At 35.3% G+C, this 23,784-nt stretch overlaps 1 long non-coding RNA gene across 1 annotated transcript; it reads right to left on the reverse strand.

Moving 5' to 3' along the window:
- Positions 1 to 2,151: 2,151 nt before the first annotated feature.
- On the reverse strand, positions 2,152 to 23,045 carry LOC137028948 (uncharacterized). The gene is made up of 3 exons (XR_010896232.1): positions 22,995 to 23,045; positions 22,757 to 22,894; positions 2,152 to 2,313 (listed from the first exon to the last, which is right to left on the reverse strand). It is a non-coding gene; the product is annotated as an uncharacterized lncRNA (long non-coding RNA).
- Positions 23,046 to 23,784: the final 739 nt, after the last annotated feature.

The raw sequence follows: 23,784 nt of genomic DNA on the forward strand, positions 1-23,784 counted from the left end.
AATCTGCATAATAAATAAAATATTATAAAGTCACATAAAATATTTACAGTATTATCTTTGTCAACAAGAGCAAATCATAAATTTTAATTAGTGAGCAGCATTTCACCCTCAAATCACCAACAACATTTTCAAAGTTAATGAACCTGATATATTCTTCTGCATCCCCAATCTCAAATGCGTGTGTGTATGTGTTAAGTTAGGGTGCTAAAAGTACTGCAGTCAGGATTAGTGCTGAGACATTACTGTGAGGAGTCATGCCCTTCACTGCAATAGCATCCTTTCCTTACTCTCTAAAAGCCTGGGTCAGCGGTTCACACCATAATGACACATGTGAATCAATCATGTCTGCATATATGACTGTGTGTGTGTGTGTGTGTGTGTGTGTGTGTGTGTGTGTGTGTGTGTGTGTGTGTGTGTGTTAAGAGAAGGGAGAGTGAGCGGCAGAGTATTTCAAGTTCACGTGCCCTTAAGAGACCAGATAGCTTTAGGCACCAGTGAGGTTGTCACGCAAGCTTGTGTGTGTGTAAAAGACAGTGTGTAAGAGCGTGTGCAAGAGACTACTGTCTACTAACCATATTTCAATACTGTTAGCTGCTATGAAAGTATAACCTTAAAAAGCTGCATTTATTAAATAATGCATGTGACAGATATGAGCACTATTTGAATGCTGAACAACAAAAACATTTTGATTGCATATATTATTATTTCCTTGAAGATCTCTTGAAATCTTTAACATGTTTTCTTTCTTGTTCACTTGTAAAAATCTCAAACATTCTCATATTATTCAGTTATCATTTTATTTTACCATTTATATACACTACAATAATATTTGGGGTCTGCAAGTCTCTTTTGTTTAAATATATAGTAAACACATGATATTGTGAAATATTATTACTATTTAAAATAAGTGTTTTGTATTTTATATTGTAATATAATTATTTAAAATGTAATTTATTCCTGTGATGGCAAAGCTGAATTTTCAGCATCATCTTCAGTGTCACGTGATCCTTCAGAAATCATTCTAATGTGCTGATTTACTGCTCAATAACCATTTATTATTATTATTATTATCAATGTTGAATCAATTGTCCTGCTTATTATTTTTGTTAAAACCATAATAGTTTTTTTTCAGTATTCACATTCACAAAAGAACACATTTATTTGAAATAGAAATAATCTGTAACATTATAATATCATTACAATAAATGTCTTTACTGTTTTTTGATCAGTTTAATGCATCCTTGTTGAAGTATTAATTTCTTTTTTTTTCTTTTTGTCTTCCAGTTCAAGCATATTTAATGAAATTACACCAATAAACATCTCCTTTAAAGACATAATATGTTTTACCAATAGTTATTCCTCATTTTTCATTCTACTTTCTCTTCTCTTCAGTATTAATTTCATACAAAAAAGTACTTATTTAACTTCATACTGAAGGTAGTGTATATATTTATGTATTGTTTTGAAATAAAGGTAAAAAAAAAAAAAAGAAGTTATTTTCTGTGTTGACTTACTTCCTATTGAAACAGGAAGTTTGGATGGGGCATACCGAAGGGCTCATCCCTTTAAAAAAGCCAAAAGACTATAATGTCAGACATGAATCATTTGCTGCTTGCTGTCAATTGCAGGTTATTATGGGGGGGCGGGGCATTTCATGCAAGCTAGTATTTGATTGGACAGAAACCTATAGTTTAATAATTTAATATTTTTTAAATGTATATATTTGCTAAACGTGATAGATGGCCTCAAAACTACAAATAAAAAACTAACTAAAAAAAACCTTGAGTTGTAAAGGTGTTAAAACAAAGCCGAATACAAAACATAATTCGGTTCATTCTGTTTTACAGATAAACAATAATTTGTTCCAGGTCTGAACTTCACACCAGCTGTGTCAGTATGCCATGTCCTACTTCCCCAAGTGTTCACATCATTTCCTGTTTATTCAGCCTCAGGCTGAGCAATCTGATTGGTTGCTTAATATAATAACTGTCATTGATTGGCCAATATGAGGTGGTGACTCTGCTCATATTCACCGGACCGCTTCGACTCTCCTGCTCTCTCTTCATCCCTCTGAATGGCCATTGAGTGCTTCCTTTTGGTGTTTATCAGCTGGAGACCTTTATAGTTTTTTCAATTAAAAAAGCAGTGAATGTGTGATAATGACCCTGATGATAATTGCAGACTGCAGTCTGCTTGAGATTTGTATGGCAGTTTATAGCATCATCTCCTGCTGTTGTGTGAGTGTGCTGGTCTCTCTGGGCCGTGGCATCACATGGCAGATGGGCGGTGGCGAGAGCCGCATCATACGCACAGCTGTAAAGCCAAAAACATCCCTCATCACAAGAATTACTCATACGCTCTTTGTTAGGGTGCAAAATAATTAAAAATAATGTGTGTGCTTTCTTACCTGAGACTATTCACTTATTATTCAAAGAAACACATTGACTAATCATTTACAGAGACATTTCTTAAGCAAGAAACGGATTATGATTCATAGTTTTTCCACTTAAAACAATGTGATTTCATACTTCCTGTAATGCTAATCAGAATGTGTTATAAAAGTCATGGAACTGCTCTTTCACTTTCTAGCTTGCATAATCAGTTCAATTCAGTTTGTTCTCTTAAATAACAACCCGGTGTGTTTTTTAAGGGTGCATGGATAAATGTGTAATCAGAATAGTACTGGTACCTTGTAAACACGGTTTAATCAACTGACTGATAAACATCCATGTATCCTGACTCCTGGAAATTGCGCAGAAGCCAGCCAATCAGATTGGAACTGTTGTTTATTGCTGTTTACTGTATTCCAGAGTATTCCAGTTCTTGCCATTTTTGCATGCAACATGCTTTAGATGGTCTGTGAACTGTTCCTGGTTGTGCCATTTGAGGCTGAGACAATACTCTAAAAAATGCTGGGTTAAAAATAACCCAAGTTGGGTTGAAAATTAACAAACCCAGCGGTTGGGTTAAATGTTTGCCCAACATGCAAAGATTTAACCCAGTTTTATTTAACCCAACTATTGTTTAAAAATGACTATATGGCTAGCTTAAAATTAACCCAAAATCAGACACATAATTATTAGAGACAACAATAATAATCAAAAGGTGAACATTTATTAAGAAATGTAATAAATGTTTATCGTTTAATTATTATTTATTAAACAAAGTTTGGGGTCAGAAAGATTTTCATTTACTTTTATTTATTAATGACACAATAAATTGATAAAAAGTAACAATAAAGACATTTATAATATTAAAGATTTTAATTAATATGTTTAAAAATGTTCTATTCTTTAAATTTTTCGTTTTTTACCTTTTATATTAATCAAAGAATACTGAAAAAATGTATCACAGTTTCCTCAAAAATATTACAAAGTATAAAAACCTTGCTAATAAGAAATGTTTATTGAACAGCAAATCATTATATTAGAAGAATTTCTGAAGGATCATGTGACAAAAATATTTCAACATATTGTCTGAAATCAAGTCTTTTTTGCTTCTCAAGTAATAAATCTCTCAAAATACCTTTTAAGAATTTAAACAACACAAAAATGCTGATTTTTATATACAATTATTAAATGTACAATATTACAGTGGAAAGAAAAGTGTTCAAAATGTCCAACAACAACACTGCTGCAATAGATGTAGTCTAATTTTACTGTATAACTACCAAACAGCCCGTAAGAGTTTGAAGTGATGCGTTTAAGATGAATACTGACACTGTTGTTTTTAAACTGACGTCATATAATGTGTCATGTCAACTGGAAGTAAATCAATTAAGAAACAGAGAAAGAAAGGGGGAAAAAGGCCCAGATTTCATGCAGGAAGTGACAATCCTAGATCACACAACACAACATACCTTCCTTCTCATTTTCACATTGAGACTACATGCTCACTAATAAAAAGCAATTGCAGCTCTGTATGAAATAAAATGTCATGTTTTTTTTGTTGTTGTTGTTGTCTTCTTTCTGTTTGTTTGTCCAATCAATGGAGGATATATAGCAGGAAGGAAGGACAAAACACAAAAGCTTTTAAATGCAATCAAATGCACATTTAAAGGGTTAGTTTACCTTAAAATGACATTTCTGTCATTAAAGGTGCCCTAGAATCAAAAATTGAATTTATACTGGCATAGTTAAATAACAAGAGTTCAGGTACATGGAAAAGACATATATTGAATTTCAAACCCCATTGCTTCCTCCTTCTTGTATAAAACTCATTTGTTTAAAAGACTTCCGGAAAACACGCAGATCTCAACATAACACCGACTGTTACGCAACAGTCGGGATCATTAATATGTATGACCCCAATATTTGCATATATGCCAGCTCATGTTCAAGGCATTCGACAAGGAAAGGCAGTATTCACGTCTGGATCTGTGCATAGACAAGGTAAGCCAGCAAGAACAACAGCGAAAAATGGCAGATGATGGAGCAACAATAACTGACATGATCCATGATAACATTATATTTTTAGTGATATTTGTAAATTGTCTTTATAAATGTTTCGGTAGCATGTTGCTAATGTACTGTTAAATGTGGTTAAAGTTACCATCGTTTCTTACTGTATTCACGGAGACAAGAGCCGTTGCTATTTTCATTTTTAAACATGTGCAGTCTGTATAATTCATAAACACATCTTCATTCTTTATAAATCTCTCCAACGGTGTAGCATTAGCCGTTAGCCACGGAGCATATAGCCTCAAACTCATACAGAATCAAATGTAAACATCAAAATAAATACTTTACTCACATAATTCGAAGCATGCATACAGCATGCATGATGAACATCTTGTAAAGATTCATTTGAGGGTTATATTAGCTGTGTGAACTTTGTAAATGCACTGTAATATAGTCGAGAGCTTGTGTGGCAGGGAGCACGCCATTTAAAGGGGCGGCGCTGCCAAAATCAGTGTATAGTTAATGATGCCCCAAAATAGGCAGTTAAAAAAATTAATTTAAAAAAATCTATGGGGTATTTTGAGCTGAAACTTCACAGACACATTCAGGAGACTCCTTAGACTTATATTATATCTTGTGAAAAAGCATTCTTGGGCACCTTTAAGTGCTCACCCTTATGTTCAAGACCTCCGTTCATCTTCAGAACACAAATTAAGATATTTTTGTCATGTGAGCAGCATGACGTATGCGTGTGATACTGCCACAGGAAACGCCACACAAAAAGTTGTGTTTTTGCACACAAAAAGTATTCTCGTCGCTTCATAACATTAAAGTTGAACCACTGTAGTCACATCGATGGTTTTAACAATGTCTTTAGTACCTTTCTGGACCTCAAAATGTGCAATGTCGTTGCTGCCTATGTGTGGATCAGATACCCTCGGATTTCATCAAAAATATCTTAATTTGTGTTCCGAAGACCAACAAAGGTCTTACGGATTTGGGACGACATGAGGGTGAGTGATTAATGGCAGAAAATTTCATTTTTGGGTGAACTAACTGTTTAAGATTGTTTCTGATATACTGACTTAATTGAGTGATAAGTTTGCATGTATTTTGTTGCCATGCATTTTGAATTCAATACAATATTACTGTGATTTTTACACCATGACTATCTGGACCCTCAAACATGGCTAAAGACCAAACATTAAAGGGATAGTTCACCCAAAAACATTTACTCATCCTTATATCGTCCCAAACATGTTAATCAAACAGTTGGCAGTAAATACTACAGAAAAAACAAATGTAATTTTTACATGAAAAGGTTAGCAAGAATTAAAAAAAAACTAAGTAAATTCTATATTAGTACTCAATTTAAGCTTGTAGAAATTTAAGCAGAAATATCAACAATATAAAGTTAAGTAAAACTACTCATCTTTTCTGATACTGGTGTTCCCATCATGCACTTGTCCTAGAATAATTAATTTGGTCGATTTTTCACTGTTTTAAAGCTGTTTTTACATGTTTTATCATTGCTTTTGTGGTTATGTTTAGTAACTTGCCATTTTGTGACATTTGGAGTTCATTTTCTTCTCAAAATGGCACATTCACACTAAAAAAAACGATCCATCGAATGTTACCGTCATTGAGTATTGAGGCGTCTGTGTTCAGGTGCCACATTATACTTCGAAAATATGGATATGGTGTTTACACAATATCTATTGTATTATTTCCTTAGGTGTTTCTAAGTAAAGCATACACTTTAAAAGTGTATTGTTTGAGTAAAACTTCAACTAATAGAAGTTACTCAGCCTTTTAGCCTGCTGGCAATGTTAAAATTATCTAATTTCTTTGTTAATTTTACTTAACTTAGTTAAGTAGAGTTTATTTAATTTCATATGTAAAATTGACTTATATATGTGTGCAAAAACTTGCAAAAGTCAATTTTACATATTGTTTTTTTCAGTGGTGGTCTCATGCATAAAAAATGCAATAAATCATAATAAATTTATAAGCATTACTTAAGTCATATTTTAGAACATTTACAAATATTACATTAATTATATAAATATTTTAGAACATTTACAAACAAAGAGTCAATAAAATTTACTCGGAATTCCCAAGTAAACTTAACTTAAACATTTCTAATTAAAGCTACTAATAATTATGTTTAGGCTTTTACTTGGCAAATATTTGTAAATTTACTAGCCTTTTCTGAGTGAAAATTGTTTCCAAGCTTTTTTCAAGTAAATCCTACTCCAATTTTTTTTCAGTGTATACTGCTATCCATTGATTTCCATTTTTTCGTACAATGGAAGTCAATGGCTACCGACAACTGTTTGATCGCCAACATTCTTTAAAATATATTATTTTGTATTCAACAGAAGAAAGAAACTCATACAGGTTTGCAACAACTTGAGGGTGAGTAATGATGACAGAATTTTCATTTTGGGGTGAACCATCCTTTTAACATTATAATCAAACTAAAAGCACCTCAGTATGTGGAACCTAATACCCTTAAACATATGGAAAATAAAACCCCAAACACAAAGCAAATTAAACAGCTTCCGGACCCTAAAAAGAACGCATAAATTTGCAGCGTGTCTCATTACTGTTAGGACTCATGCCAGAGACAAATCTGAGCAACTACAGAGTCAGCAATCACAGCTTAATAATGATAAAAGCAGGCAGATAAAACCGGGAATAAATGATCAATGGACTCTAAACGACAGGCAGAACTGAAACAAAACTTTTCAAATGCAAGAAATAAATAAATCAAATAAATACACTTTTTTTTTTTCCTAAAATCAAATTAAACTAGTTGCAAATGAATTTAAATCAAGGCAATGGTCACATGCTCTTGATGTATTACATTACATTCATACTCTTCATAGCATTTTCCACCATTTATTCTTATTATTCCTCGTACACCTGTATAAGCAACTACTTAAATGCTCCGGCAATATTGCTAGCCCTTAAAGTAATACCAATTAAACTTTATTGACACTAAGAGAGCAAGTGTGTGTGTGTTCGAGAGAGAGAGAGAGAGGGAGATTTCTACAGTAAAAGCAGATCTACTCTAGGTGGGACGCAGTCAGTCGGCGTTATTTTTAAGAGAGCAATGGGAGAGACGGAGAGAGCGAGGGATAGAATGAGAGAGAGGAGGGAGGTGAAGATGAATGTAGTTAATTAAGATGAGCAGGCAGTGAAGACAGTGCAGAATTACACAAACACTAATTAGAGTCTTCGTTAGGGGGCACAAAATGAGAGCAGCGCATCCATCATCTCCCCTCTCCTTTCTCTTTCCTCCCTCATTCCAACCTTTCTCTCCTCTGTCTTTCCCTCTGCTCCCTTTATTCTATTTCTTTTTTACCATTTTAACATATTGGTGTCTTAGTTTGTGCTTCCTGTTTGTGGCTCTTCAGAGAGATCATGACGGTACCTCAGTCACACGGGCCCCTTCCCCCCGTCATCATGCTTATTTTAACCTCTCCTCTCTCTGATCCCCTCCCCTCTCCCTTTTATTATAGACATGAAATTCAGCGTCAGCACAATTTTTATTGTTTCCCTCGTTCTCTTTAGTCTGTCAATGTACCATGTCTCACTTTCTGCTCTCCTTCGCTTCATTTAACCTCCATTTATCTACCTGTCTGTCTGACTGTCCATCTACAGTAGAGTTAAACGACTATTGTATTTCTTTAATATAATAAAATTTTGAATAAAAAAGCTTAGATACATTTAAAAGAAATAAACAGGAGATAAATTTACATGAAATAAACTTATTTACTTCCAGGTTTAACTATATTGAAGTATCAATTTAACTAACAAATGAATGCAATATCAAAAATGCAATACATGTGCAATTTCTAGGATTTGTTGATGTATCTAACCATGTGAGACAAATGGATATAAACAATCAAAGTACAGCCAAAGGGGGAAGTTATGATGTAAGTCAGTGAGCTAGATCTGAACATATAGATCTCATTTATGACTGATGTCAGAAATATGGAACAAATAAGAGATATTATAGTTTCATAACCTCCAGCATTCACAGGCTGATCAGCACCAGCTGGGTGACAGAAATTACAAATCAAATCTGACTTTTTGTACAGGCAGTCTGGGGGGAAAAATCAGGACTAATGACATACTAAGCATATAAGTGCAGAATAACTTTTTGCTGTAAAGAAAAAAAATCATTTCATAATAAATGGGTCGGTGGCAAATGATAAAATAAATTTTTTCTTGAAATATTAATCCATAAGTATCTTTGTTTTGTTTTTGGTTAGTGTGTCCCACGTGACATTTTGAAGCCATGACATTTCATAAAGAGGTCCAATTATGAAATAATTTAAGAGATTTATTGATATGACACACAGTCATTACTCTGGTCTGTATGATATTGTTTCTTGTTTTGTTTTTTTCTGTACCACATGACTTTGTTTAATGGGCAAACTTTTTTCAAATGTTTATAATAATAAAAAAACTTTCCAAGAAATATTAACAGCATTAATGAGGTTCTGTTTTCAAGATTTTTATTCTTTTAATTATATAAAAAATAGCTAAAATATGTATTTTTAAAAAAAATCGAATTTATGCCCCCCAAAAATATCAAATTGAAGTTTAATTCAGAAATGTAAAACATGTTGTGTATAACTATCAAAGAACTGCATTTCTAAATTACTAAACTAATAGATCTGGACCAAAAACAAAAAAGGGGCGTCGTGTCATTGACCCAAATAATGCATAAATTAGGCCTAAAATACCTTCATGTTCAGATAAATATGATTATGTTCTATTATAAAAAATAATAAAACTTGTTATAGCCACTGGTTCACAAAAAGAACCAGATAACTAAACCACACATCTAACAAATTATTTGCCATTAACTCAGTTGCCATTCTAGATCTGTTTAATCTCCATATTTAATTTTCTTTAATTACAGTATCCGATTTTCCTAATATGTAATTACAGAAGTGGCTCTTTTGCAGTTGTTGCCATGGTTTTGGATTTCTGTTCTGCTGGGTCATTAGCTGGTTTAATAGTATTCTTCCTGAAATAGATAAAAACTTCTCTCCTCTGAGACATTACATACGCTCAAAGAAATAATGTCTCATCCCTCTTACGACACTGCGCTAATGTTATGTCTAGACAATTTTTTTTTCTCTCCAGGCGTTTTACCAGAAATGATGGGAAGGTTGATTAAGTCACACGGCGGGGTTTAGTTTTGATGTGCCCGTGGTGCCATGGTTTAGTCAAGTGTTTCTTTTCGTTACTCTTTTCTCGAACCACCAGGAGGTTTAGTGATTCACAGGTGAGAACAGCGGTGATATTTGCAAACGCGGTAGTGCTCCCTGTTGGTGAAGTGTGCGCGCGTTTAGCTACACGCCCAATTGCATTCAGAGTCCCGATACACAGTCATGAGGTTAAATCAGGCTTATCAGAGCATCTCAACTCATCATCTCTACTGAGAGTCACAGAGCTTCAATCTCATAAACTATGTGAGATCCAACCTATTTCTCATTTAGCCTATAGGCCTACCACAAAAAAAAAAAATAAATGTCACGAGCACGCTGCTATACGTTTTCAGTAGCGTGACAGCGTTTTTCCATAAAAAAGCTTTTTTTTCGCGGTATATAGCCCAACCAAGCGGCACATTGTTGGTTTTAATGTCTAAGCTGAGGAAATAAACGCACTCACACATTGCACATGCATTTTAGGGAGTCTTAAACGGCCCGCTGTCTTTCATGGCTGCGTCCTAAAGCTTAAAAGCGCTGCCTTCGGAGGATGCATTCCAAGGTAGAAAGGCATCAATGCACGTCCGAATCCATCGTTAGCTTCGCTTCCTGTCCCATGGGATACTTTTATCTGCTCATTTTTTGTAGACAGCATAGTCCCTTCGCTGCTTTTGGCGGGGGGAGAGAAATAAAATAAACCACAGCCTTTTATATTTGCACCGTCAGGCATGTTTCTTTCAGAAGTTTTAGTAACTGTGCATATATTTTCCTCAATGCTGCTCCAAAGATTCATAAACGACCCTCTCTCTTATCAACTGTAAGAGTGGGCGCGGCCATTTGTAAATTGAATGTGTCTGGCTTCCGGTGTTATCTGCTTGCAGTTATTTTTAACTGTACAAAATAGCTTGTTTCTTTAAATATTATTTTAATCTATTGTCATAATCAGAAACACACTGTTTGTAAAACAAGTTTTACCAATTGTTATTTTTATCACAGCAGCTTATGAATCATGAGAGCAGCTAAGGCAGTTCACCATTTTAATGTGTTTTTAAATGTATAAAATAAATATTAATGTCTACCTCCATTACTACTAAGTCTCTATCGTAGTGTCGGTGTGCTAAAGTTCCAGAATGCATTGCACTGTTGACGTCACGTTTCCATTCTCTATTTCTCGCATATTTATAGAAAATAGCTTACTTCCACATTACAAAATAAGGTGATATGTAACACTGATTTATTCAGAATTGGTTCATTCTTATCATTCCTCTATGTAGCGCTGGAAAGCCTGCTTTATTCTATTGATTCGGTTTGTTATGGTTCAACCAAATGAACAGATTAAGGATTAATTGATTAGAGTCTCTGTATTTAGTAAAAATAGATTAAAGCATATGCAAGCACATGCTTTGGATGTGTATTTATCCTGATGAATGTCTTTTTCTTTGTATCTGGCAGTAAATAAAGATGGGAGAGAGAGGAATGGAGAAGAATACAGTGAGAGATATCAAGAGAGACAGCCACTTAAGCAGAGACTAAACTATTTAACCGTTTCACCCAGCTTTGCTCAACCTGTCAGCCGTGGCTGACTCTGATTGAGTGCGTATGTGCACTTTACAGTATCAGAGACACAGCAGATTAAGTAATAGCCTACAATAATGCAATCTGTAAAATATTATTAATAACAAAAAACTTCAGTGGATCTAGAGTTGGACTGAATCAATTTCGGATTTCAGGCTTGGAGAGCAACACCTATGGATCTTATTTAGTTTTGGTTTCATTCTTTACCAGTGTTGCTTCTCTCAACTCTGTCCTCTCTTTCACCAATCCATCCATTCTCCAAGGCCTTGCACTCTCAGATCTGCTTCTCCTCATTCTGCCTCTCTCTCTCTCTCTCTCCCAGGATCTTTAGGTTGATTTATTGCTTCTTGTTGGAAAGGTTGGCGTTTTAATAACTCAAGTCCTCCACACCAGAACGAGAAAAAAAAAAAAAAAAAGCTGGAAAAAACTTCTGTAAGCACAAAATAAACACATGGAAAACTGGCTCCGTTTTCACTTTTTCCTGTTTTTCTTTGTTTTTTTGTTTTTTTATCTATGTCTTTTTGATTTGAGGCTCATTCTGTGAAACACATACAATTTCTAGTTTGATAAAGAGATTTAAAATAAGTGTCAGTAATGGGGAGGGTTGGGAAAAGACCTGACAACCTACCCCGGAAAAATAATTGCCAAAAAAATTAATAGAATCACCAAGAATTGGATATGACTGAAATGGTTAATGAATTGATTAGTTTAATTGTCAATAAATGGTATTGTGCCATTTCAAGCTAAATTAATTAATTAATTTAAAATATATATTGGCATTTGGCATATAAATATAGGAAGGTATAACAGTGGAAGGTAACTTTAGAAAGGTAACAATGTTGTCTGTAATCAAGTATACAGTTTTTGACTTACCTTTTGCTCAAGGTGTTTCATAGAAAGGTTATGAAATACTGATTAAATTATATTAGTTATGATCTGTATGGTATTTGGAGGGGGTGTATGATGATAACAGTGTTGGATAACTTGGTCTTGTCAACTAAAAACATTATTATTTGTATATAATGAGTGTCACAAATGGCACACATACTGTAAAAAGACCTGTATATTTCTCTTTTCCATTAATAAGTGTAAAAAATCTTCATTAATATGATATCAACCTGGCTGAGGTTAAGTTTACACAACAATGATGTACTAAAAACGGAAAAGTTTTTGCTTTGCATTTTTCGTGTACAGACTACACCACTGTCAAAACAATCCTGTTCACACTGATCCACAAAAAATACAAAACTGTATTATTCATGCCAGGCCAGTAGCTGGCGATGACACTTTGTAAAGAAACACTACGTCAATAACGTCAGCGTTTTCACAAATTCGTGTTTTTGTAGTTTAAAAGGGGTGGTTGATTATGATTTCACTTTTTTAACTTTAGTTGGAGTGTAATGTTGCTGTTTGATAAACAACATCTGCAAAGTTACGATGCTCAAAGTTCAATGCAAAGGGAGATATTTTCTTTAAAAGAATTTTCTGTTTAAGGAAACAGCTGGTAGGGACTACAACCAGCTTCTTCCCGGGTTAGTGATATTACTATCCTTAAAATTTACATAAACCCTGCCCCCGAGAACATGCAACAAAGGGGGCGAGGCCATGTTAGGAAGAGTTGTTGTAGAGTGTTGTTATATGCCGTCATTTAATGCCACATGCTTGTCAATGAGTTGAATCAACTCCACAGCAACTACATACATTTAACCACTAACCATTGAGACATGCCCAGATGCCTTCTAAAAGTTGTAACTTCTTCCTGAGTCTCTCCATCAGTGTCCGACTCCGATTTGAACAATGGAAGGCTGAAAACAGTTACTGACAATCCTCATTTTGGCTGCATAAGATTCTCCAGCTTTGTTGTTGTTAAGCAACTGAAGCACAAGCTGTTAAATCGCTGCCCTCTTTTGAAAACTCACACTTTTAAACCCGTTTTCAAAAGTGCAAATGAATGTGAGTGTAAATGAATGGCCTAAAATGCATTAAAAGTTTGACGTTTTTAGTTGAAAATGGTGTAGTGTAAATGGCCTCTAAATTAGAGAAACCAAAAAAGTTAGGGCAATTAGAATTAGTTCCTAGTAACAACAGCATATTATCACTTTGTGAAATTTGACAGATTAAAGTAGATCATGAAGGCCTATATGTTGACATTTTAGTGCTTTTTAAGTTGAAATCACAGCCAAATATCAAGCGTATGGTTTAACGGCAGTGAACCTGCAAAAGTGTGGGTGCATATGATTTTGCATGTTTGTATTTAATTATTCCTCTTAATCCTCAATCGCTAATAAACAGCATGAAACCTATGAAAGGAGAACCATCCTTATAAAGGGCTAATGGATAAAAAGAGGAAATAATGAAAGGACAGAGTGGGAGAAAAGCGAGAGTGATTTCCAACACTAAAGGAAGACTTTATATAGAGGCCGATTATTCACACTGATCATTAGAGAGAGATATCACTTTCACTCATTTACTGAAAAGAGCGAGAGAGTGGGGGAGAGGAGAAAAGGGTAATCATTAGAATGATATCACTTTCCCTCTGTCTCTAATGAGCGACGGAGCGAAAGAGAGAGAGATTGAGAAAGCAGACAGACAAATAGAAAGAAAAACAGCCTGGGTGAATGGATGGACAAACAAAATGGACAGAAAGACAGAGACAGATACTCAAACTCCTGCCTTCATTTTAATCTATTTGAGTTGATGGATGCAAGCTATATATTATCTACATCAGGACATGTAAACAAATAAGCTGAGTCGTATTATTATGTATCATCCCATTATACCAATCAACCGCCTTTATGACAGCATAATAATATTCTCTCTGCCCACACACCTCTGTGTCAACCAAAATGCAAATGGTTTTTACAGACACACACGCAAATACAGACACAATCAAACACTGTGATTATGCATATAAACCTGAATCAATCTGACTGCCTCGCATATTTACATATGCGTGAGCAATTAACAAAGCTTGAGGAGACAGACTTAATTACAATACATAAATTGGGATTAACAGAAACACAGTGTATTAGAGTTTTAATTAAACATATTTATTATTTATTTCACAAACACAGGAACAAGAATAAGCAGAGGAGACTAGGGCGAAGGGAACGAAATGAAGGTGGAAGAAATCTGCACCATCATCTCGAGCCTATCCCATCCTCCAATTCTGCATGTGCCTTTGGGGAACAATTAACTTTTACTTTCCATCAGCACGAGCCGCCCATGCTCCCTAAACCCACTTTAATACATACAGCCACACCTACAAAAGATGTCTATCGGACTTTAACCATCCAAAATTATGTCTTCTATAAACATGTGCCTTATTCAAATCTCAAAAGACCAAAAATTCTAGTCGTTATGCAGTCTAATATACGTCCACCCTTAAAACTCTGGCCCGATAAAGCCCTAAAGCCCCCGCGGACCACTCATTTTCAGCGAAGACAGAGCAAGATGAAAGAAGACTCTAAATTAATTGCCTGAACACAACACTGGACTATGTGCTGACAATGCTTCCCAGCACTGCATGAACAGGATAGGGGTGAGAAAGACATTGAGTAGTTACTCTGTAGGAATCAGAGACTCCTGGGTAATAAACATTATGCCAGGCCACCATATGGGTTGGGCGGTATGATGATTTATATCGTTACCATGGTATGAAATGTCTATTGTTATATCGTGTATATCGCGGTATGTAAATATATAGCAATATATTGGCACTTCAGAGTGATGAAATGCATGACTGAGAATATAAAGAGCGGGACGTGCTTGATGATAAAAAGAGTTATAAGAGCAACATATCCTGTAAAGAAAGTACGGTGCTCGTGCTGACTGGCAAAGTGCGAGCACAGAAAGCCATTTCTCTCAGAAGGCGATGGCGAATTGGTGACATGCCTGATGTTAAAAAGTGTTATTAAGCACAATAAAGCAGTGAAAAAGAACTCAATGTGGTGTACGCGCAATTATATAAAAATGGCCATCAAGTGGAGTATTCATGTAAACACAGCTGGCTATGTCTCAAGTGAAAGTAAACAGCTGGGTGAATCAGTATAATGGATCCGTTCACATTAGTTCACTTTGAAATGAAAATTAGCCCAAGCTTTACTCACCCTCAAGCCATCCTATAGGATGTATATGATTTTCTTCTTTCTGATGAACATAATCGCAGAAATATTAATAAATATCCTGACTCATCCAAGCTTTATAATGGCAGTGATAGGGATCAACGTGTATGAGCTGAAGAAAGTGTTTCCATCCACATCCATCCATCATAAACATCTTCCAAACGGCTCCGGGGGATTAATAAAGGCCTTCTGAAGCGAAGCGATGCCTTTGTGTAAAAAAAATATATTCATATTTAACAAGTTATGAAGTAAAATATCTAGCTACCACACTAGCCACCTTCCTTATTCAACGTACGCAGAAAGTGTAAAACCCTTGCAGTTCACAAAGCTTTTGCTACGTCCTATTCCTTCCCCATTCAACTTACGCAAAAAGTGTAACTGACGTGACGACACTTTACACTTTCGTCATAACTTGAATACGGAAGGCGGTCTGGCGGAAGCTAGATATTTTACTTCATAACTTGTTTAAATATGAATATTTTTTTACACAAATGCATCGCTTCGCTTCAGAAGGCCTTAATTAACCCCCCGGAGCCCTGTGGAGCACACATTTATGATGGATGGATGTGGATGGAAGCACTTTCTTAAGCTCATACTGGTGACCCTTGTTCACTGCCATTATAAAGCTCGGACGCATCAGGATATTTATTAATATTTCTGCGATTTTGTTCATCAAAAAGAAGTAAGTCATATACATCTAGGATGACTTGAGGGTGAGTAAAGCTTGGGCTAATTTTCATTTCAAAGTGAACTAATCCTTTAATTCTAACTACATGTTAAATAAACCTATTGCGCCTGAAAAACTTAATTTATTTAATTCCTATTTTTGTTATATTGTATTTGTCCTATTGTTTGTAATTTGCTTCTTTTTTTAAATTTGCTTCTTATTTTTAAAGCTGCTGTCCACGATTTTTGGCCCTCTAGCGGTTAATAAACAGAACTGCACGTGTCTTGCAGAGGAACATTCTAGCCGGAGCTACTTTTACTGTCTTATTATAAGTGTACCATAATGATTCAGGATAAGACAAAAACAATGTTTGGAAAATGGATTCATGTTGCATATTATCATTATATAATTTTTGTACATTTTTAACACAAAAAAAGTTGCGGACTGCAGCTTTAACCACAGAAATTGGATAAAATAACAATAGTTGTTTGGTAATATGGCCCATCGTATTTACAAGTGTACACACAGAATGCGTTTTTGCATTTAACTGCGCTATTAGTAATATTTTTCTCTGTAAACATGTGCTAGATGGACATTACCCACTGCCTTGCCTTCTCACTGTCTCGCACGTGTCCATGTTTAAAAAAGGTGCATTTACACCATGTCATAATTACCGTAAATACAAGATTCAGCTTGTAAAAAGCATTCACATTCTCATAGAGATCGTAATTACAGCTTGTAAGATGGGAATTTTCAGAGAGCTCCAACTTATACCATGTGAACGCTGTACCACCTGACTGCTGTATATTTATTTAGGCATTAATAGTGTTGCCATAGAAATGCTTAATTCCCAGCTCAGTGTAGAACGTTATGTGCAGGGTTGCCAGGTCTGTGTAACAAAATAAGCCAAAACAGCAATCAAATATAGCCCAAAACAAGCCCTACAATACATATTTTACAGTCACTGTTATGCTTAATACACAATTTCAACTTGAAAATCACTAGTAGTAATCATAAACAGTCTGTTTTATGAGCTCAAAGGCCACTCCCTCAAAAAAAATTAAAACAAATAAATCATAATCTAGCACAGTTTCATCATCGGTAGAATGTATAATAATCCAATTCATGCAATTCAGTAAAATTACAATTTATGCAATATGTCAGACCTTCAAACCATGGCATAGTCCAATTCCGCAGGAAAACCGTGAACTTGGCAACACTGGTCATGTGTTGTCATCTCGAAATTACGGTAATTACGATATGGCGCGAACGCAGCATATTGTGCTGTATCAAGTTCAGGGTCAAGAGCTTGCGTTCATGTAGTGTAGCGGAATGCACAAATGCAAGGCAATGCAGCAGAAAAGAACTCTGAAATGTAACCTTTTTTACTTGACTCACTGTCTTTAAATCAAAGGTTTCATGTGCGAGATGTAGGCTATACGTTAAAAAGTTCTAATTAGTACATGTTTTTATAGAAAACAATAAAAAAGCAGTGCTGTGTAGAAAGCAAAAAATGCGTTCTTTGTGAACCGGCCCTCTGGTTTCCAAATCGCTCTTACTGTATATCTCGTGACATGCCCTGCTTATAATTTTGCATATTCTGCATATTGTGCCTTTTGTATGATAAACAATTTTGCTGCTGTGTTGGGTAACAATTTGTTGTCCAATGTAAAATCCGGGGCCTGTAGCAAACCCAGTTTAGAACCGTTGCTTTAGATGCTGTGCTGTACTCGTGTGAATCACAAACATTCTCTCCCAGGTTGTGTACTGTATTCTCAAGCTGCCATGATGGTGTACTTTTATTGTCCAAGCGCTGTCATATTTGAACAGCATTGGCAGAAGTCAATCCCTGCCTGAAAAGTAAATGCCCAAAGAGGGAGCGAGAGAGAGAGATGAGATAGAATAGGAGTAGATCACCAAGGCAGCAAAGTGGAGCGATGAGAAGGAATTTAACAAGGGGAAAAAAAGCAAGAAACACCTCTGAATACACTGGGTACCACTAGGAGGTGGCCAATAACAAGTGTGTGGGAAAGACAAGTGTGTGTAACCAGGAAAACAAACAGAGAAAGGAAGAGTTGAGCAAGGACAAGATAAGATGTGCAAGTAACATGATAATGGGTTCGATTCCCAGGGAAATCACATATAGCCTACTGATAACATGGATACCTGGAATACACCGCAACTTTGAGTCAACATTTATTTATTGAAATTAAGATTTTAGGTTAAACTGTATTCATGCAGTCTAAAACCACAATTAAATTGTTATATTTTACTGTCTATACACTTGATTTTCATCCCCTTGGAATTATAAGGTTCCATCTGCATTCTGAGCAGTTCTGAGATATTGAGCCTCAAAGTTTTTGCATTCCATTCGACTTTGTAGATAGAACATTTGTTTTCTAAATAAAAAGTCCCAAAATGAACACAACATAAAAAAATAAAAATAAAAAATCGAAATGTAAATACGTTGTCACAGAATAATAATAATATAACTCAATTTTGACAAAAATGTCAGACAGAACCTTATAATTCCAAGGGGACGTTATGTAAATTCTAATTTACAAAAAAAACATTGACATCAGGGGCGTCAACTGGGCTGCAAGTCAATGCAACTTAAATAATTGTATTCATTGCATGCAGGATTAACTGAGTTAGCCTATATTACTATGTGTAACAAATAATTTGTATTGTTAAATAAAACAGAAAGGTAGCCTAAGTAAATTAAAGCGACCTGGTTATTATATTCGTGTCATGTAAGATCAGCGGCGCTGCCAATGTGTCTATTCACAACGTGATTTTGCAGCATTTAGTATTGTAGCCAATCACAGTAGAGGGTATGCATCGACATCACTTTCCCGCCGGAACGCGCTCCCTCAGCTGGACTGAGTGGTAAAAGAACCTGGATTTAATAGGGGAAACTGCGAAAACGCGAGTAAAACAAACGATTACAATAAAAGTTGGGCTCGAAAGTGTTTCTTAACTTGTCAAATAAACCTAATCCATGGATACGGACATACAGCCAGGAGTCGTGTTTCCTGACATTTATATGTGCCTGATTTCGACTCCGAGGAAATAAAGCAAATCTGCTTGTGTATATTTCATATAACTACAATATAGGTAGGTCTATAAGTTTTATCAATGTTATATATTATTGTCCAGCCCCTAAAACTTGTATAGTTTTTGTCAGTGTTTATTTAAAAACACTCAATTATGCAGAATATAAGATGGTAAATATTTAATTGATGAGTTGTCAAGGCAATACATAACAATACAATATACGTTTACCTCAAAATCCAACATTTTGACACAAAATGATAACTGCAAATCCATGTTTCTCTGAATTACAGTGATCCATCTGCTTCTTTTTCTGTATAGCTTTCAGCAGTCTTAAAATATATAGCCTACCTCAGGTTTTGCGTCAAAGCTATTTTGTACAGTCAATCACAAAGCTCTGTCCCGTTTTGGATGTGTTTTGTGTGTTTCTCCGCGGCGGCATTCACGCTGAAAACCAATGCTGCTGCTCAATCTTTTGCCACTCAGTGGGAGTAAACGCAGTCATAACGGTCGACGGTGACGTCCCGTGCATGCCCTCTATTTCTGAAGCGGCTCGAACAACAACACAAAGTATGGCAATGATAATCTCAGGTAATGTTTATGTGCTTCATTTAATGTTAATGTGACTTTGAATATTATTTAGTGCTCCCAGCTTTGTAGCCGTAGTAAAAGCAACAATTTACCTCAGATCTTGAAATTAAACTAATGGAAGCAAGAACGTTAAAACTGTGAACAAACAAGTGTATTCTACGACAAAGATTGTTTTAGTAGCTCAGTATGTATTTTTAATAATGTTTAAATTGTGTAATATTTGTGAAATTGATTACGTAGGCTACTTATCCATTTCTTGCGCGTGCCGTCAAATTTAATCTCTGGTGCAATTCAAATGCCTCGAGAGCCCGCCAGCACTGTGTTCTGATTGGCTGTGGTTTTTGATTGATTGACGTTTAGTTTTACAAACGAGGACAATCTTTGTAAGATGAACAAAAATGTTTTTTGGTAATCATATTAAAAATAACACAAACTGTAATAGCTTTGAAGTGATGGAAAAAGTTCTGTGAAGAAAGTGGGACTATCAGGGAGTAAGATTATGTCATCAGGGTCTGCCATACCCTGGCTTTTGGTGAAATGATGCCACATGTAAAATATAAAATATGGATTTAAGATTCTATAGGCCTACTATTTCTAGGTTCCCAATCAAATAAGCCAATTCGTCACATCAAATTATGTAAATGTTTTTATGCTACTAATTTTGGTAAATAAAACATTTTGCATAAGTAATTAATTAAACAATTTTTCAGTTATTTTAAATAGTCCTATGATGTGAGAAATATTGAGAAATTTTTAGTATTAAATAGTTTTAGATGAAATATAGCATGTCACAGAGCAGAATGCCACTCTCACTACTTGAAGATTCAGGTCAACTAAATTCATAAATGTGTATACCACAATAGGGCCTGTGCCAATTTTGAAATTGCACATCATCAGAATAACATACGAAGAGAAACAGGTTTGTTTTACACCTTTATTAAAAAAGACATTCATCATTTATTTCATACACAGACAGCTGTTCAATATCATACACAATCATATTTTCATATAATCATGTTCTTGTGTGCAACTGTGTGTTATGCGTGTAGTCGGGCATAGAGACAGCAGGCAAGAGACTAAGGATGAAGGCATCAGTCAGTACATAAGGAGACACACTGAGTTTGAGGGAGCAGCAGAAAATTGAAGGGAAAAATGGAGCGAGTGAGGGCAGAGGGGGGAGGAAAGAAAAAGGCAAAAAGAACATTTTGTAAACAGGTCTCTATAGTAACCAGTGCATAATTTGCTTGGTGGGAGCGAAAGAGGAAAAGAGAAGCGTTTACCGACTCTGCTTGAGCCCACCACTGTAATTACCCCTCGGAGAGAAAGAGAGAGAGAGAGAGCTTGAGAAAGAGAAACTGTGTGAAAAACATAAAGGCTACAGCTCAACCTGAATGCCTGCGAGTGACGTGTCTTCCTGCTCATCTGTGTGTTTGCGTGTTTTGGCATGGCATGGCAGGTTTTTTACCTCTTTTGGAGCTTTCCCTTTCATTTACATGAACAAAAGCTCACGCGCTCTCACCTACACACAAACACCGTCATGATGCACAAAGACAACACAAACCTAAATGGATGCATTCAGTCACATTGTCTTTAGCTGTTAAGAGCCAACAATATGCACCGTGTTAGGCCAAAAATAAAGCCAAGCATAAATGCATCAATCCCAGGTCTCAAATGTCCTTGCTATCACACTTTCTTCATTGAATTTATAATGCAGCGGGGCAGTTTAGAGAGTGAAAAGCGAAAGGGAACCGGTCTCTCTCTCTCTCACTCCCTTCGAGTTTGCATGTGGGCAGCCTAATTAATTGAGCAGTGCCTCTGTGAGTCCGTGTGTGTGTTACACGCCGGTTGAGAGGAAAGTTAATTATAGAGGGGAGAGTGGTGTGTACAGCCTGGTTGATTACAGTACGGCGGATTGGGAAAATGTGTGTTTGTGTATGTGTGTGAGACTGTCAGTCTGCGCCTGTACAGATAACAGGATTAACTCTCCCCTGACAGCTGGAGTACAACAGGGACGGAGAGAGAGAAACAAGAGAGAAATGAGGGAGGCAAGGAGGACATAAGTGACACTGATAGGGTTGAGGGATTTATGGAGAGAGAGAAAGACCCACTGCTGTCATTTCTAAGAACACTTACTAACCCTATATAAAAAGAGCTGATCAGGAAACTTCAAAAAGGAAAGGAAAAGTTTGCATGGCTTTTTGAGTCAAATTCTTTGACTTCATTTAAGTAAATGTTTGACTTAGCCATAATTATAACAACAGTCTATCTAAAGAAAGTAACTCTGGGACGTTGTCAAAACTGTCAACTTAGAAGAGTTTTATATATATATAAAAAAAAGGTCATTTATTCTGTTAAAATGTTTTTTTTTTTAGACTTTTATTCAGCAAGAATGCATTAAATTAATCAAAAGTGACATTTACATTGCTAAAAAAACTATTTAAAAAAATGTTGTTCATTTTAACATTCTTTTCATGAAAGAATCCTGAAAATATTAAGCATTCATAACAATAAAAAATATTTCTGCAGCACCAAATTAGCATATTAGAATGATTTCTGACACTGAAGACTGGTGTAATGATGCTGAAAATTCACAGGAATAAATTACATTTTTAAAATATATTTAAAAGGAAGACATTGTAATACTATTTCACAATACTACTACTTTGCAGCATTGGTAAGCATAAGAGACTTCTTTTTTAAAAGAATCTTACTGACCCCAAACTTTTCAATGTGTATAGTTTTAAACGGTTCAAAATTATGCATTTCATTTTGCATTGCTTATGAGAAAAGTGCATGTTATGGAGAGCTAAGTGCTTAACGTTTAAAGGTTTTTATTTTTTGGTGAACTATCCTTGTTAACTACCATCACAACATAATTTAATGCTTCACAGGTCATTTATAATGTTAGAAATTAGTTAGAAATGTAGTAAGTATGAGTATATATATAAAAAAAAAAAAGAAATATGTGCTCAAAAATGTTATTGCCTGACTACAGTAAGCCTACACTAAAAATTTATGTAATTATTCTGTCATTCGTGCATGCACATTTATATTATGTCCAAAAAAAAAAAAAAAAAAAAAAAAAAAAAAAAAAGGAAAGAAGGTCTGACTTACTTGCACAGACGACATCTTTCATGTCTTGTAGGTCTTTCTTCTCTAGGTGAAGCTATTTATATCCGCTCTGATATGTTGATCGCAGGAAACCATGGGTACACCCCAAAACATCAGATTCAACCAAGCCAAAGAGCAGCGCTAAAGTTAAAGTAAAAAAACAAGTAAATAAAACAATATTCCTGCCCAACTTACTTGCCATTTTATGTTTTCAAAGTCAAGGAAGTCCAGAATAGTGTACCTTTAAAATATATATCTTCTCCATGTAGTTCTCTGACTCCATCCATGTCTCTGCTGGAGTACCATCAGAGACCCCTGGTTGAAAGATTTATTGACATCACATAAATACGAATCCCATGAACACTAAATCACATGAAATCACATAAATCACATTGCTTGTACGTGAAATACATAGATAACAATTAACTAACTAATCATTTTAATAGAGGAACAAACACATCCTGGCATTTATTACGATACAACAACAACAATGCAAATAAGGCCCCAAACATAATGAAGTATGTAAATGCAGATGATTTTAGCTACACAAGCTAGAATTTGTGTTTGTGTTATTATGAATGTTTCATTTATGTGTTGCATTATCAGCATTGCCTCAAGGGGCGCTATAGCAAGGTTAAGTGTCATTGTCTTCTTATGGTCAGTTTTCTCTATCAGGTCAACTACTGTGTCATAGCAGAGCAACACTTTATTAGTATATAGTTTATTAACAGTAAAATAGCATAGAAAGCCAGCGGGTTTAATTCACTAATAATTGAGTGGACTATTTTGTATTTGCACACACAGAAGAACTTCTCAGCAAAAATGTCACAATTCACAACATGCGTGTACGCACATTTGTTCTTAACATCGTTCTAAGCTTAACAATTTTAAATTATTTTAAACGAGCGACTGCGTACCCAAGAATAATTTGCATAAAACATGCCCAAACCATCTCTATATCCCGGCTTTCCACACAGCCTTTCCTTTACAGGTTTTTGTCACTCTCAGCCAGGACTGTCGCTAGAGGGGAG

The sequence above is a fragment of the Chanodichthys erythropterus genome, chromosome 2 (assembly GCF_024489055.1).
Source record: "Chanodichthys erythropterus isolate Z2021 chromosome 2, ASM2448905v1, whole genome shotgun sequence".
NCBI lineage: Eukaryota > Metazoa > Chordata > Actinopteri > Cypriniformes > Xenocyprididae > Chanodichthys > Chanodichthys erythropterus.